This window comes from Lepeophtheirus salmonis, chromosome 4 (assembly GCF_016086655.4).
Source record: "Lepeophtheirus salmonis chromosome 4, UVic_Lsal_1.4, whole genome shotgun sequence".
Taxonomy (NCBI): Eukaryota; Metazoa; Arthropoda; class Copepoda; order Siphonostomatoida; family Caligidae; genus Lepeophtheirus; species Lepeophtheirus salmonis.
Genome location: NC_052134.2, coordinates 2862835 through 2879414, shown reverse-complemented (window position 1 = coordinate 2879414; position 16580 = coordinate 2862835). Strand labels below are relative to the sequence as shown.

Genomic DNA, 16580 nt, shown 5'->3' with positions numbered 1-16580 from the left:
TCTCAATCAATTAAGAATTAGAAAAATTATTCACTAGTACGAACTCATATAAGAGTTCCGAAAGTGGAGCGTTGTATAAGTGTTTTGTTGAAAGAATAATACCTTAGACGATACACGAGTTTAAGTTAATCTATATAACCTAGAATTGGTCTTTAAAGGGAGTATATATTACCTATAGTTCCTATTCTAAGGGCGACCGTGAATCAAACCTACACATTGAGTTGAAGCTAATAATTTCTCTCGAGATAGTTGTAAAGTGAGCTACGTCGCACCATACACAAAACTCTAACCCATTTTTATACCAGGTTAAATGGTCATCATCGTTCAATTTTCGTAGAAAATAATAATTGGAATAAACTTATTCGAAATAAAGAAAATATGAATGTTTTTACATTTTTCAATCGACAACTATTTTATATATTTTATGTTTGTAGTTGTATTTTGTGTTTTATAAGTAAAGAGGGCGGGGATCAAATTGTCGCCAAAATATTTTTCTACAAAAAACAACACAAAATATACATTTTTTAACTTTTTTATTGAAAATCAAAACTATGACGAGCATATAGGTATAGAGTAGCCATTCATTCGATATAATCACCGTTGGCATCAATAACGGCCTCAATACAGCCTCTGAACCGGCCGCAGGCTATTCTGACCATCTCATTGTCCATGTCGCCGAATGCCTCCTTGATGGAGTCCATCAGGCTGGCCTTGGTGCTATGTGGATGTCTGTTGGTATGTCTCTCGACATAGCTCCAGACAAAATAGTCCAAAGGATTAAGGTCGGGAGAGTTAGGAGGCCACAAATCCTTGGTTACGACGTCATAACAGTTCTCGGTTAACCACTGCATGGAGATTTTGGACATATGGCAGGGTGCTGAGTTCTGTTACCACACCCAGGCCTGTTTCCGGCCACCCCTTGGATCCAAGGCAGAACCAGGGTCATCCTCAACCATCTTCTTCATCTTGTCGACAAAGTCGGTGTCCCTGACCTTCCTGTCGGCGCCCTCCTCCTTGGGTGCCCTCTTTATGGTGGCATCAATATCCCAGGTGTCCTCTAGCTTCTTACAGATACGCTGAACAATCCTAAGGTTGAAGCAATCGTTGCATTGGAGATTTCACTTCCATTATTAACCAATGCCATGACTACGGCGGACCTCGAAAGCTCCTCGTTCCACTTATAGCTCTTTATCTCCTCATATGATGACGGCATGATGCTAACTGAACTACGTATCGTCAGCTGACGAGAATAGCTTTCTTATTTAGTAACCGGTTTTTTATTTGATAATGTCATCTTCAAGTTATCAAGGTTTAAAGTAGGCGACAATTTGATCCCCGCTCCCTGTATACGTTTTTGTCTTATAATAAAAGGATATTGTTAAGATTTACTTTTAAGCCGCTATCAAAAGTTGGTATCATTCCCTTATAATTGTGACATTTTAACACTTTGAAAATTGTAGACTAAATTTTTTAAAGGGATTGTGATGTGACAAAAATGGCATTTGAAAAATGAAACTTTTGAAACATAAACCTTTTGACCAGTACGCTGCAGATATCTCTTTTGGTGCGGACAAAATAATAAATACCCCTAAAAATGGGGCACCCTGGTGTATGGTAGCAGGCATTGGTGCCAGAACAACAGGTCCCAAAGTACCTTTGCCCTCCCCTTTTTTAGATGAAGTGTAATATTTTTATAGCAAAATTGTAAGCTTCTGTAACCATGAAATCCACCTTACACAATTTGCAGTCCACTTGCAAATACAATAATCCTCGAGGTAAATAAGTTAGATCTATTTATTCTAATTTTTATGCAAGAAAAAGTCCTCAATTAACTCAAATTCCGAAGATTGTAAAAGATGTGTTCAATGTAGGTACTGCAGAACTCACTATAGATCAAAAGCAACAACATGGTTCATGATTTGGAGCAATTATTAGCTAAATTATACAGTAAAAAATATGATTTTTTTAGACGAAATGGGACTATGGATAGCACATTGCTCCATCACTACACTTTAAAGTCCAAAGCTGTGAGACTCTTGAACTTGTAACTTTTCAAAATCAACGAGTAAGATAACAAAATCATCTCCTTTTTTTTATGTTATCCATGGCGCCTTGTATAGAACGAGGAATGTCCTCCGTGTATTTAATTTTTATAAATCCTTAGTATACAATTAGTATGCTGACTTCAGCTGTTCAGGATACAATTGATAATTTTAATATTCAATATTTTACCCTTATTCCTAATTTAGGTCTATGAAAATTAGCCTGAGTTGGAGTTTATATACGATGCCAAAACCACGAACAGGCCTTCGTCACTTGATCCAAACCTGGATTTCCTTCTTAATATGACTGATAAGTTTGTATTTATCTTGCAGGGGCTCGGTTGGTTTGTCGTTACCAAATCGTAGGCCAAATGTCCAGCGAGATGAAGTCGTAAAAACTGTCTACGATCCATTAGTGACTTTTTTTTCGAGGTGTGACAGGAAGCCAAGTCCTGTAGAGGCTGCAAATTCCATCCTAATCTTGAGAACGAAAGTTTTACTCAGTCCCAGAGTTTGAGCAATTGTTATGTTGTCGTTCCCGGCGCAGATTTTAAGGATGGCTCCGTAATTTTCTCAAATATTTGGGACAACGAATTCGTAGATTGATTCCATTTTTTTTTTTTTTTTTTGAACTGGTCCAAGTTCGAACAAGCTAACCAACAGAAAAAAAAACCAACTGCATAAATGCCAACATTTGTCCAAGAGAGTGCACCAAATTGGCGGTATAAATAGCGGGTGCACCCTGTACAGTATATATCGATGTTTACAACATTTAGCAAAAATTGTTCTATTTAAAGGATTCTGTTGTGTTTTAAAATTTAAGACGGATCCGACTTATGGTTAAATGTATGTAATGATCTATTTGAAAATGTAAATACCAGGATTTATAAAATGTACCCTCTTCATTTATTTAGACATCCATGCACATATCTATTAACTATGTCTCTTGCACGTTGTATTTAATATCTATATATGTTCAATGTTCATACATAATCTGACAAGTCTATCATTGCTATTATTTAAATTAATTTATAAATTACATTTATTTTATATACATATTATGTAGAAAGATATATACAATGTATATGGAGGAAAATATGCTCAAGCCTATTTAGAGTTAAATATTTTTTATATATGTTTTAATTAAGTCAATGTAAAACTCGGAAATAACAAAGATCAATTTTTGTAAATCAAGGTGAAATTCAACAAATTTGACATATTTGTGAACCAAGTATCTTTTATTTGGATATGTTTGAAATCATTTTAAATCACATTTATCAAAATGAGTCCAAATTTCGTTTGATTCCCAATTTTTGGGTTTTATCGCAAACATATCCAAAAATTAGTGTAAATCAAAGATACGAAGTCATCTATATTGAGAAATATCTTCCGTTCCCTACTTCTCTTGAAGTTGTTTTATTATTACCTGGCATTACCAGGAGTGTTAAGCCAAACAAACAGGCTTTTCGTATATAAATTTAGAAGGTTATTCCCAGCAAATCCTCAGTGTTACTTTCCGTTTTGTATAAGCTCACTCACACGTATCCACTCAATACTTAAATAAACTGATATACAGGACGCGGTTTTACAATTAAGAATTTTCGAGACCAGGATATAGACCTATTTATTTCTTAAATTAGTAGATATATTTATAAATCAATTTTCATAAAAACGTAGGATCCTCTATAAACCTAATCATTCAATCCAACCACCATCAGCCTCAACCACAGGCTCAAAAATGCCGTTGAACCTGCTGCACGCCTTGATCAGGTGGTCTCTATTCATATGGTTCACAACCTTAATAATGGAGGCTCTCAAAGAAGCCAAATTGTTGTGAGCACGCTTATTGGACTCCCTCTCCAAGACACCCCAAACAAATAGTCCAAAGAATTGCAGTCCAGGGAGCTAGGAGCCACATTTCTCCTAGACCAGAATATCTCCAAATTGTCTGAAAGCCAATTTTGTATGCAGATCGATTTGCCTTCTTCTTTGCTGGTGTTCCCATCCCTCCAGACGCTTGGAACTGCTTCGCAACTTTCTACACGGTGGCAGAGGACAACTTGAGGACGTCGATGGTCTCTTTGGGTGCACGGCCTGCACGGAAGACCATGATTACTGCGCAAGGGTCGTACTCGGAGGACATTTTGAACGTTTTGTAAAGAGAACATATACAAAATTGACTGATGAATCTGATAAACTGGTTTTTATAGCTGTACGACTATGGATTCTCAAGAAAAACGGTTTAAAAAAATCATTAATTGTAAAACTGCACCCTGTATGTTCTCTCCTAAGAATAAAAGAATAATAAGAGTAGGAGGGAAAAAATTAATATGACGTGATGGCCGATAACTCAGGGAGTATTTAGTCTCTAGAGCACTCACTAACAAAAATAGTGATCCATGTATTCACGCTCGATGCTACATACAAAACACATACGATAATTTATTAATACGATTACATTATCATTTCTTAAATAAAAAATATGCATATGTTATCCCTCAGGTAGGACTATATACAATACGCCCAGTATACACGCTTGATGTACCATTCAAAGCATTAATATTGCTACATTGATATTTTTTATATAAAAAACAAATATATATAAACAAACGAACATTATTTTTTGCTGACTAGATGGCTCTTAAGTTTAATTAATGTTAAGTTTTAAAGACTTTTGGAAAAGAAAGGGTATTTCCCTCAATTCTGTCAAATCGTATCAACTCACTGAATACTCAAATTGTATCTCATGGACACATAATGAAATGGCCTAATTCCCTTAAGGAAACCTCCTCCAAAAATGAAGGAAGAAAGATGCTATTATAAATACCAAGTAGTAAAACTTTGACTTATTAATTAGTTATCAGTATATACGTAATATAAACCTATATTTGAAGTCATTAATTAAACTATTCGATGATATTTAGGTGTATAATAAATTGAAAACAGATTTGGTTATTTACATAAGTGGTAGATATCATGTCTATTGACCACAAATATAATTTATTAAAATTGTACTAAATATTATTTCATGTGGGTTTTGACAAAACTATTTATGTCTGGTATTTCTAACTTTTAAACCTTCTTTTAATACTTTCTCGGGGTTTTGTAAGTCCCAAATTTTGAAACCGTGGTATTTCTTGTACACATGGAAAAATTTAAGGAAATTTTAAATGCATAATATTCACGATTTTGGTTCTTTCGGATCAAAGTTCTGTGAAAGAGAAATAGATTAATAATTGTACTTTCAATATTTAAATTTAAAAAAGCTGGAGCCAAAAAGTTATGTAATTATCACAAAACCTCTCGATAAATTATGTTTATATTTTTATTACTTGATCATTTTTTATAGATTTATCTCATATGCTGTTTTTTCTATAACATCTACTTATGTCATCTGCAGACAAAAGATATCAAATTTAATGACATTGTAAATATCATATGTACATTTGATTGCTATTATAACCTTTAAAAAAAACATTTATATCTAATAATATATTAAATACCAAGTTGAAAAATGCTTAAATTTTTAACGATACGCATACTGGAATATTGTTTCAGGGCTTGTTTGTTTGGTATACTTAATTGGCATTCAAACCAGTATATTCAGCGCCATTTTATCATAAAAATACGAGTTTGTCGATATCATAACAGCCCCTTCCCTCCAAAAAGATATATTTTTTAATAAAAAAAAAGTCAATAAATTTGCGAACTAGAACCTCAAAATCCTACACCTCAGATAAAAAATACCTTAAGACGGCCCTCTGTAAGTTTATGCCAATTTACCTCTATTATTTGTTTTCATTTGTTGACAACTACCAAAAAGTATCGAAATACAGATACCAATATTTTCCACTAGTATTGGTTTCAAAATATTGGTATCGTTACCCCTCCAGAAGGAACAATTCTATTTCAAAGTGGTCAGAATATGACTTTTTGTATTGGGGTATTGAAATCCACCAATAAAATATTCACCGTGCTAAAAAATAAATTACTAGTGTACAGAAATATAAATTTAGTTATTAATGGACTTTAAAATCCTTAGCTTAGGTTAACACTAGTTTTGATATTAAAATAGTTCAAAAACTTGAATTTAAATTTATTATTAAATTAAGTAACTATTTTCATGACTCATACAATCACATCTACAACACCCTGGGACTGTATACTTTTTCACTGGTACTACTAAAATATTACTCAGGTCTGCCTAAGACACCCCTAAAAATATATTAGTTCAACAATTTGGTAAAGGATGAGAAAAAATTACTCGTATTTTTGGAACAATGCGAGTAAAAATGTTCTTACAGCATACTCTGGTTGCAAACTCAACACTTTGTACCATTGTTTCTTATCAGATAACCCTAAAAACCTGCCCCTGTGTTTGCTATTGAAGGTAATGCGGACACTAATTCCATCACCTGTCATTTTCTATTTTGCCACAATAATTTGTTTTCATACTCTTTGACAGTTTTTCAATGAGTTGAAATGAGTACATTTTTAACTTTCAAAAATGATGATATTTAACATTTTATGACAAATTATGAATTCAATGAAAGTTAAGCAAAACGGCATTTGAATCGTCATTTATAATTTAATATGGTACAAGTGGTGTTGTATGGATCCTAGTACGGATTTTCTAATGAGTATTTTTGATATAAGTCCGATCTCTTTAAGTGTTTAAAAGTCATATGAACCGATTTTTGATACTAAGGTCCAACTAAATTTGTATTTTCTTCACTCCTATCTAAAATTGAAGAAAATAAAAACGGGGAAAATAATAACACATCTCCTATTTAAACTTAAGGTATTTTGTCTCTTTCAAAGAGGTTTTGTTATCAAAACCTCTTTGACCAATAGCTCAAATGATGTTGTTATTTCAACTATTTTAGTTACGATGAAAGACAGATAAGGACCGGTCTTAGGACTGATAAGTCTTATTAGGATCAGATGGGTTGGATTGCAGTCATTTAATTTCTTTTCTAACAATTCATCAATAATTACAAGTCATCAAAGAGTCCACAGTTTGATCTAAATAAGAACTTTGATTATTCTTAAATAAAGATTTTTTTTTTGTAAAGGAACTTTGCTATTATAATTTTAGATTGTTCATATTTCGGAAAATATCACTTTTTTTTTATTGCCACTGGAAAAAAAAATTGACCCTCCCCCATTTATTATTATCCTTGATGTTTGATTGCGTTATTTTTTTTTTTTTTTTAAAGACAATTTTTAATATAATTTTAGTAAAAAATATAAATTATAAATGTTAAACAATGACAGGATATTTGCATTTTTTAACAAAAATCACAAAATCATAGTCAGGCCCTACTTGAATTTAAGTAATTTGTAAAATTATTTGACTTAATATTTTCCTTCTATTATGATTATGAGATGAATTCTAAAAGATTTTAAATAATCAATTCAAATTATATAGAAATTTTAAATGTACATATATAATTTCCAAATAGACCTTCATAGAAATGTAATCCCAATAATTTCCCTTTTGACTGTTAAAATATCGATTATCCATTATGGTCATTAAACATTATCGAGCACCCAAACCAATAGTTTTACATACACTTCTATGTTGTACCTTTTTTAGTTTGAGTGAGTAAAATATAATTGCTTTTACTTATTCAATGAAGTGAAATAAAAATATTTTTTATAAATAAATATTTCATGAGTATGTATTCATTTTATGTATGCATAAAAAATATTATCTTTTCTTGACGAAATACTAAACTGATAAATTACAAATGTGACGAAACGAAGATGAGCCAAAATATATTTGAAAAACTGAATATTATTAATTTGTTTTTATTTAATTTCAAGCATATTGAAGATTTTTAGACATGTTCCCTCTAATTTTTTTGGAGAAACGGAGTTCATTAGAAGAAAAGGCAATTAGTGCAGCAGCTATCAATAAAGTAAAGTATTCATTGAACAAAAGCTTTCGGAAGATAAGATGATTTATATCAATATTAGGAATCTGAGAACTATTGGCTGCTACTAGACACTCCACTTTACCCTGAACACTATCCATGTACTATGTCGTCTTAAAAAAATATTTTCCATACGTTTCACTCACACATATTTACTCAATACTTAGATGTTCTCTCGTCAAGAATAAAAGAAGAAGAATTTTTTATAACATGAGGAGCCAGAGAGTACTGTAGTCTCTAGAGCACTCCCTGGATAAGCCCTAGCTACACATGCTCGTTGCTAAGCCTCATCTTAAGTCATATCCATTATAGAGTTGCATTAAATAAGACTTGCCCTAAATGCCTGCGAGATTGTATGGATTTTTAAATACACATTTTATACAGCTATATACTTATACGATCCCTTTTATTTTATTTTTGTTATGACACGCACGCATGATGCTACATGCAAAACGCCTGCGATATTTCGTTTACTTGACTACCTCCATTATTAATTCTTAGCTCAAAAATGACTGTATGGATTACAAACTTATTTATAACTTGCTAGATGAATACTAAGTTTAATTAATATTACTTTTAAAGACTTTTTTCATGATAAAAGAATTTTTTTTTTTCAAAAGAACAAATGTTTCTTTTAATTCAGTCAAGTTCTATCAACTCACAGAATACTCAAATAGCATATCATGGTCACAAAATAAAATGCCCTTATTTCTTAAATGTAACATCTTCTTTGGGAAATTAGGAAGTAAGAGTTGATTTTTTTATAAATACCCAAGTGTGTATTCAGACGAACTTTGCTTTATTAGTATCGATTTGAGTGCAATTGTTTATTACGTAAAACATTTATAGATAATAATATTGGATATAATATAGAAGTAATTTGCCAAAAATTGTAGGATAATGCAGTTGCCCCCAAAATAAGAAATCCTTGACAAAATCAGCAAAACCTAAAAAATAGAAATAAAATATTATCAAATCTGGTTAACATTTACCTCGAGCACAATTGCAAATTTTTTAAACAGCTATAAAAAAAAGCATTTTTGGTGCGTTATTTTCAAAACATGTTTTACAATAAATTATTACTATGAACAAAAAAACATTACAATGTTTTATAATTTTTTTGTACCTTTAATTTCTTTGATTATAGAAAATAAATAGGTGATCCCGCCTAGACCGCTGTTTAAATATAGTAGACATTATTAAACTTCAGTACAGAAAATAACAAATAACCTTTCTTACTTTTTTCTTATTAATTTTCCTTTTAATATCATATAAATTTTAATTTAGAATGTAAATATTGTATTTATATTTTAACAATAAAAATAACCACATTTGGACTGTTCCAGTTACCCCTCCCCAAATTATAAATCATCGTCAAAATCCTATGGCACTTTCTATAGTACTGCAATAACGTCAGTTGAACACATATACAGATACATTTACTAGTCAATGCGTCAAATTTACTGCGTAGTATGTAAGTATTTATTTTTTTGTTTCATTTAACTATTACTATTTCACGAATTAGCATTCACAGGGCACGCTTTGTTCATAAGTTGCAAAGGTCAATATTTGAGTATTAATTTAAACCATTATTTAGCCTAAGTCATTATTTCGTTGTGATGTCAAGGACCTCATTCATCCATCTCTGGAGAGTAGAATAGAAGAGAAGAGGAAGATATCCTTCAGCTTTGCAAAACATAGTCACTGAGACTTTTTTTTAAAGTAAGGAACTGGTTGATAATTTTCTACAGAAGTGAATCGATAGTTCATCTGACTTGGTGCCTTAAACAAAGCAAGGTGGATTGCTAAGCTTATTTATGTTAGACAGATTGATCTGCTCAGCAAAAATATAGTTGAAGAATTATCTTGGGAGACTGTATTTGTGATTTGACAGAAACAGAAACTAAATTGCTTTGTAAGTTTTTATTTTATTTTTGGTAATCTCTCTTGGGGGTTTACAGCTCCACTTCCTTCAGCAACACCTTTGAATGATCTCATACTAGTCAATAACTTGATCAGTTATATTTATTTAGACCAGCAGGGATAAACAAAGCCTATAATGGTCGACTTATTTTATAAATTATAAAAATTATCGTTCATAATAATAGTCATGCATTTATAATACAAATATTAAAATATAAAAGGCAAAAACATTAAAAAAAACATCAAAGTGCAGAGAAAAAAATAAAATACGTGTCACACAAAAAAAAAAAATTTTACTAAAAATAACTTGAGGTCTGCCTCACTTCCCTGGCAAAAGCAAAAAGGTATTGTGTTCCAAAGAATAATAGATCTTTAATAGAAACTATGCTTAAAAATGTCAATCTTTGGTTTTGGTAGGCAGAGGGTATTTTGAGTTGAGAGTCTCGTTTTGTGGAACATATAGCCTTTATTTAGTATCCAGGTTGGGGGAGATAGGTTAATCTGTTTGCTTAAAATTCGGTCTTGTGTAATCATATTTTTAATTGCACGTATCTGAGACAAAGTGATGAGGGCAAGTCTTTTGATTTTGCATTCGAAGTTCTCGTTATCTCACAATGAAGGGAAAAAACCACACAAACCTGGCTTGGACCTTTTCTAAGGAATCAATCAAGTAGTCTTTGAAGGATTCCAGATCTCAGATCCGAACATTAATATCAGGAGAGCATATAGTTTTACCATAAACAAAGGGTCACGAGTTTTGAAGCGTCATTTAAAAATTCCCAAGTTTTGATTGGCCTTCCTTGTTATGTATTGTATATGCCTCTTAAATTTCAAATCTCGAGAGATGTAGATTCCTAAGTCCAAGTAATAATCTACCATCTTAAGACTGGGGTGAATGAGCTCTTTTTTGGAGAAAGGAAGCAAGACACAATTATTAATATTTATAGGCATTCTCCAAGTTAAACTCCAGTTAATAAATTTGCTATAGACAGAGTCGACAGAGTTTAAATCAGAACAGATGATTTACGTATCATCCGTGTATAAAAATGTATCTTCCGAAAAATTAAATAATAAGTCGTTAATGTAAATGCTTTCGCCAGGGAAGTGAGGCTGACCTCAGGGGATTTTTAGTAAATTCTTTTTCATGTGTGACACTTGTTTTGTTTTTTTGTTTTTCCTCTGCACAGTCGCATCTTTTTTATGTTTTTGTCTATTATTAAGACCATAAATTTTATATTTTACAAAATAAGTCGACCTTTAAAGGCTTTCTTTATCGCCGCTGGTGCAAATAAATGTCTATAAACCTGTGCAGTGCATTAATCAATGCACTCTTGGCACATTTATGGTACCTAATTGAAGAACCATTTCTGTTGTTGTTTGATCAAGTTAGAAATGACATCAAACCTTACATGGTATCGAAATTACTGACTTTAAAACAAAGACTCTGTAGCAAAAGGCATGGCTCAAGATATTCCCTACCAAATCAAAGAAACATAAATTTAAAAAAAGTCGTTGGTATTTAAAAATTGAAGAATTATTTATGTATTTATATATGTGTAAAGTATTTGCTAATTAAATTATAAACATTAATTTACATTATAATATAAAGATGATAATTAGTAAAAAAAAAATAACTACAAAGGAAATCTATTATTAATTTCCTTCTTTTTTTCTCCAATGAAACTTTATTAATGTCTTCTTTATTTAATAAACGGTCTAGACACGATCACTTAGTGCTTGATACAATCAAAGAAAGTGAAGTGACAAAAAATTATGAAACAAGATAATCTTTATTTAATTATAAAAATATGTTACGTTTCAACATGTTTTTTTGATAAAACCCATGATAAAAAAGTTTTGCTTCATACACGTTTCGAAATTGCAATTGTGCTAGAGGTAAACGTACACCAAATTTGCTAAAATTTGTATTTTTGTTCTACTTACCTAGTTGCAGGACCAAAATTGCGTTTGTCTGATTCTGATAATATTAGGGCAACTGTATAATCCTAATAAACAACCGAATACTTTTACTGTTTTCTATAATAAATTATTCAAAAATTATACAGGTGATATTTTTGAAAGACGTTTCTGTCATTTAGTAAACATAAAGTTACATCACAAACCAAAAATACATTACTTTTCAGCTGGGACGGTTTTGTTTTGTTTTTTTTTGGAAATAGTAATCTGAAGAAGGAATTTTTTTTTCCTGAGCTGGTGTTATTATAATTTAACTTCTGAGTTATGAACAACATCGTTTCCTACTATATTTTATTATATTCAAAACGTGACTGAACATTCTTGTGTGTTCATAATAGACGGATATTATCCTGGAGGATTTGTTGCAGTTATATTTCAAAGAATTCAATAAAATTTGTATCCTGAAGTATAGCCTGATCAAGTAAGCATGGATGTTGTTCTTCATTTGAGTCTTTTAGTCCACCTCAAATCTTGTTTTTTTTCGTTGTTGTTGTTTTTGGTCTTACCTTTATTTCAAATATGAAAATCGTATTTACATGTATATAGTTATAATATGTCCCATCAAAAATATATTAACTATTACAATGTCACAAAAAACAAAATGTCTTCTGAGGGAATCAACATTTTTTGTTGTTCGAATCTCTTCATAAATAATACATTATGCGTCTCCATCCTTGACAAAAATTATTAATATATTTTTTCTCGAAACTATCCACTTAATCAAGAAGACTAAAGATTTGGTTTGCCTTTGCTTTCCACAACGTATATTTAATTTAACTAAAAGGTTAACTGGCGTGTGGACAAACATATCCATGAAAGGACTATACTAAGGATTTTTTTAACTTTGTAAGGGTTGAATGAGAAAAATAATATTTTGTTAGTGAGGCATTAATTAAAAAGTAATAGTTGATAATCCAAATACTTTCTCCCTCGCTTTCGGTTTTCTTTAGTTTGAGGAAGTTACACACATTTTAAGGTGTTAGTATTAGTAACTTGATGTTGAAATATTGCTCTTAGGGCTTTCAGAGATAGTCTGAAATCGAAGGAATAATATTTTCTTATCTTGAGTTTTACAAAATAAAATTAACAGTATTTTTCAATGTAATATCCGCCTCGGTAGCGCAGTAGGCAGCGCGTCAGTCTCATAATCTGAAGGCCGTGAGTTCGAGCCTCACCCGGGGCAATTTTATTTTATTGTTCATGAAAAGGGAGGAAAATATTTCAATATTTAAAAAAAAAAGATTTCTTAAATGATATTCCTTAATCCTAAGCAATTCTTGCACTTTTTTGACAATTTTTTTTCTTACACCCCTTATATGTATTGATGTATGTAATCTTTTTTATGAGAAGGAAAGGTTTAGAGAATTTTCAGGGACACCAGTGTCCCTAAAAATTCAAAAAGGAATCCTTTCTCTTCTATAAATTTGAAATAAACAATATTTTAAACATAGCAATCGGAGTCAACATAAAAGCATATATTTGACAAGCAAATCATTTCCTTCAAAAATAAAAATAAATTAAGAGGTTATATGTTTTGTTTTTTTATATTTGGAAAAAAAATGTTCCGAACCTTATAAAAAGTTCAAATCATACTTTTGATGAATTACTATAAAATATTAAGCTTAGTTTGAGTTAAGCTTAGCTAATTAAAAAAATAACAATTATCAATATTGAATTTATTTTTGTACAATGCTTAAATATTTATGGTTCAGAAACCAATAATATATTGATTAAATATTAATGAAAAATTAACATGAAGCATCCAGGCAAGTAATATTTCGAAATAAATGATTCAATCTTAACTTCTTACGTATGTTATAAATTTATGTTCGATATAAACTTAATTTAAGTCGGAGGAACTGGCCATTTGGCTATAAAAACATTTATTTTTATAAAAAAATACAATGGACAAAGTTTGAACCATTTTTAGAAATATATTGAAATGTACCACAAGTAAACTTTGCTTGAATGATATTGATGATAACTCCATAGTACATCCTTAGTGTTATTCTCTGATTTTTATTAGGAAACTCACACGTAGTTGTTAAATACTTATATATTGTCTCCTCTAGAATAAATAAATAATACTAACAACTTGAGAAAAAAATTAAATGACGTAATAAGCTGGACCTTATTTAAAGTCATATTCGGTTTTTATATAAAGTACTTCCAGAAATATATATTTATACACAGTTTAAACATAAAATAATCTGTAAAACTGAGTTTTTTCATTGAAGAGCCATCCCAAGTTTCCGAATCTAAAGCTGATAAATCTGTAAGATCCACTCATTTAAAGATTCAAGAGATTGGGACCTTTAGGATTTCTTGAGATATAATTGTCCCAATGTTGTTTTTTTTTATCTTCAATTAAGAAGAAATTACCTATATCATTACGGGATTTAATATCTTACTTCTTGGTTAAAAGGTGGTCCACCTTGACTTTTATCAAAAGTGAAGACTGTTTCTTTCTTAATTAGGTATGACTACAGATTAAAGTTTTTCGGCTTCGAATAAATAGGGGAAGATAGACATGATAACATTTGGTCATTAGTCAAAAGTGTTAGTAACGTGAGTTTCGCTAAGTTTTCTATCGGTTGAAGCAATAAAACAGCAGAATAAGACGTGAGATGTATATTGAAAGATGTTTTGTATATTACCTAAATAGTTTATTATTTGAAAGGGAGGTGAAGAGTAGGCTTTTATTACTATTAGGTGTAAGTAATTGAAATTACATTCATAAATACAAAAAAAAAAATAACAACAGGAAATATGACGATGTCCTCTTAATTAATTAATCGATCAACTAGTTTGTGGACCTAAATATAGTGTGTCCCAATATCTTTCGGACACTCAAACTTTTTTTTTTTTTTTTTTTGGTGGGGATAAAAATATTATTCTTATAGCAAGGATTGTCTGTTCGAAGGCACTTAATAACTCACGTCAATACCAGGTATTACTGCTGGTATATTAAAATAAGTAGAACTACGCATTTAGAGGTATAAGTTTTCAAAAATTCCACCGTCTGCAGCAATACATTTTTAAAATTCTGTTCCTAAGCCTTTGTTACATCAATTTTATGGTCGACTCTGACATTTTGACCCAGTGTTCCTGCACAGTTGTCTTCTGGTTTTGTATTTTCAGTAGTAAGTAGAACATATCTTAATGTTTCTCTACTGATGGTAGTCAAGGTTGATTCAAGCATTGTGAGGACGGAGGCCAAAGTTTCTTTAACAAAAGTCATCCTTGCCTTCATTTTATTTTTAAGTGAGATTAAATGGCCTATGACCTGGATCCCCATCTACATTCTGCATCAATTCAAGATACCATTGAATTTAATAAGAACACGAAAAACATTGAAGGCCAAAATATTTTTGTATTAGATGCTAGCAATCCATTTTGCCATTAACCCGGACTTTTCCCGGATTTTCCATTATTCTCAATTACTAACTACTTATCTGCAAACAGGCAACAATTTATACCAAAATTATAGATTTATAACCATAATTTGTTCCCAATTTTTAGTCAAGAATATATAGGTGGGTTATCATATCTTTCATGCGTATTCGTGTCTTGTATCTTAGGTAGGTTGGATACATTTCAGACCACACTTGTTTATCTTGTCCATACAGGGTGGACAAGTTGAATCCGGAATAACTTCAACGGCTAATTATGAGAATTGTAGAGATTATTTGATAGAAAATTTAGTACTTTTGACAAGCTAAATATGTTAGACAAAAAAGCTTATATCTGACTTGAAACGATCAATAGACAAACATCTATAAACACTAATTGCTAGATTGGCCAAGATTTTCCAAGAATTCTTTGGACAAAATGTGCAGGATTTTTGACCTCCATTTTATTGGCTAGCCAACAGCACGGATCTCAATCCCTATGGTTTTTTTTCCTATCGGACAGGGAACAATGATTGCCTGCAAGAATAGTCATGCCTCAGTTAAGGCCTTGAAGGCTCCCATCAGCAATACAATGAAGGACATGGATCTGCACGAGGTAGCAAAGGCATACCTCGCATTCTGACGCTGTGTACAAATCGTGATCCAGAACGAAGGCTTTCATTAGGAATAATTATTTTGTATTTAATGTGGCTTTCAAATGTATACAAAATAATCTTTTTATCTCTAATTCAAGCCTCATAATTAGCCGTTAAAGTTATTCTGGATTTACCTTGTCCATCTATATAATTAGGATAGATGTGGTAACCCGCCTTATGCTTCACCTACCCTGTTATATTAAATATTTGTACGAGCAAAATTTAATTACTATTCAGACAATTCAGAGATTACATTTTTCTTTATTCATCATCATCGATTAAATCATTTGAATTATGTATAAATATGTCTTCCCGGAACTTTTTTCTCAGCAGTGCCATATGAACAGTAAAATTCATCAATATATCGAATTGCTTTGTTAAAGAGATTAGTTTTAAACCAGTTAATATTGCTTTAACATCAATATTTACTTTTTCTTTAACATAATCTAAGCCGTATGATTTTTTTTTTCGTTGTATGATGTCTTATTATTTTAACATCAGCTACCTCTTCTAGACTCTGTATTATCAATATTTGTAATTAATTGTGTTTCTGGACTTTTTAATTTTGCCAAACTTTGATGGCTTTTGAATAGCTTCAAATTAGAATATTTATACATTATTACTCTGGCTTTCGCAAAAATGTAATTGTTT

The 16580-nt window shown here is 31.1% G+C and overlaps 1 non-coding gene across 1 annotated transcript; it reads left to right on the top strand.

Annotated features, from left to right (window-relative positions):
- The first annotated feature begins 12991 nt into the window (after positions 1 to 12991).
- TRNAM-CAU (transfer RNA methionine (anticodon CAU)) lies at positions 12992 to 13064 on the top strand. Its single transcript has one exon. It is a non-coding gene; the product is annotated as a tRNA-Met (tRNA).
- Positions 13065 to 16580: the final 3516 nt, after the last annotated feature.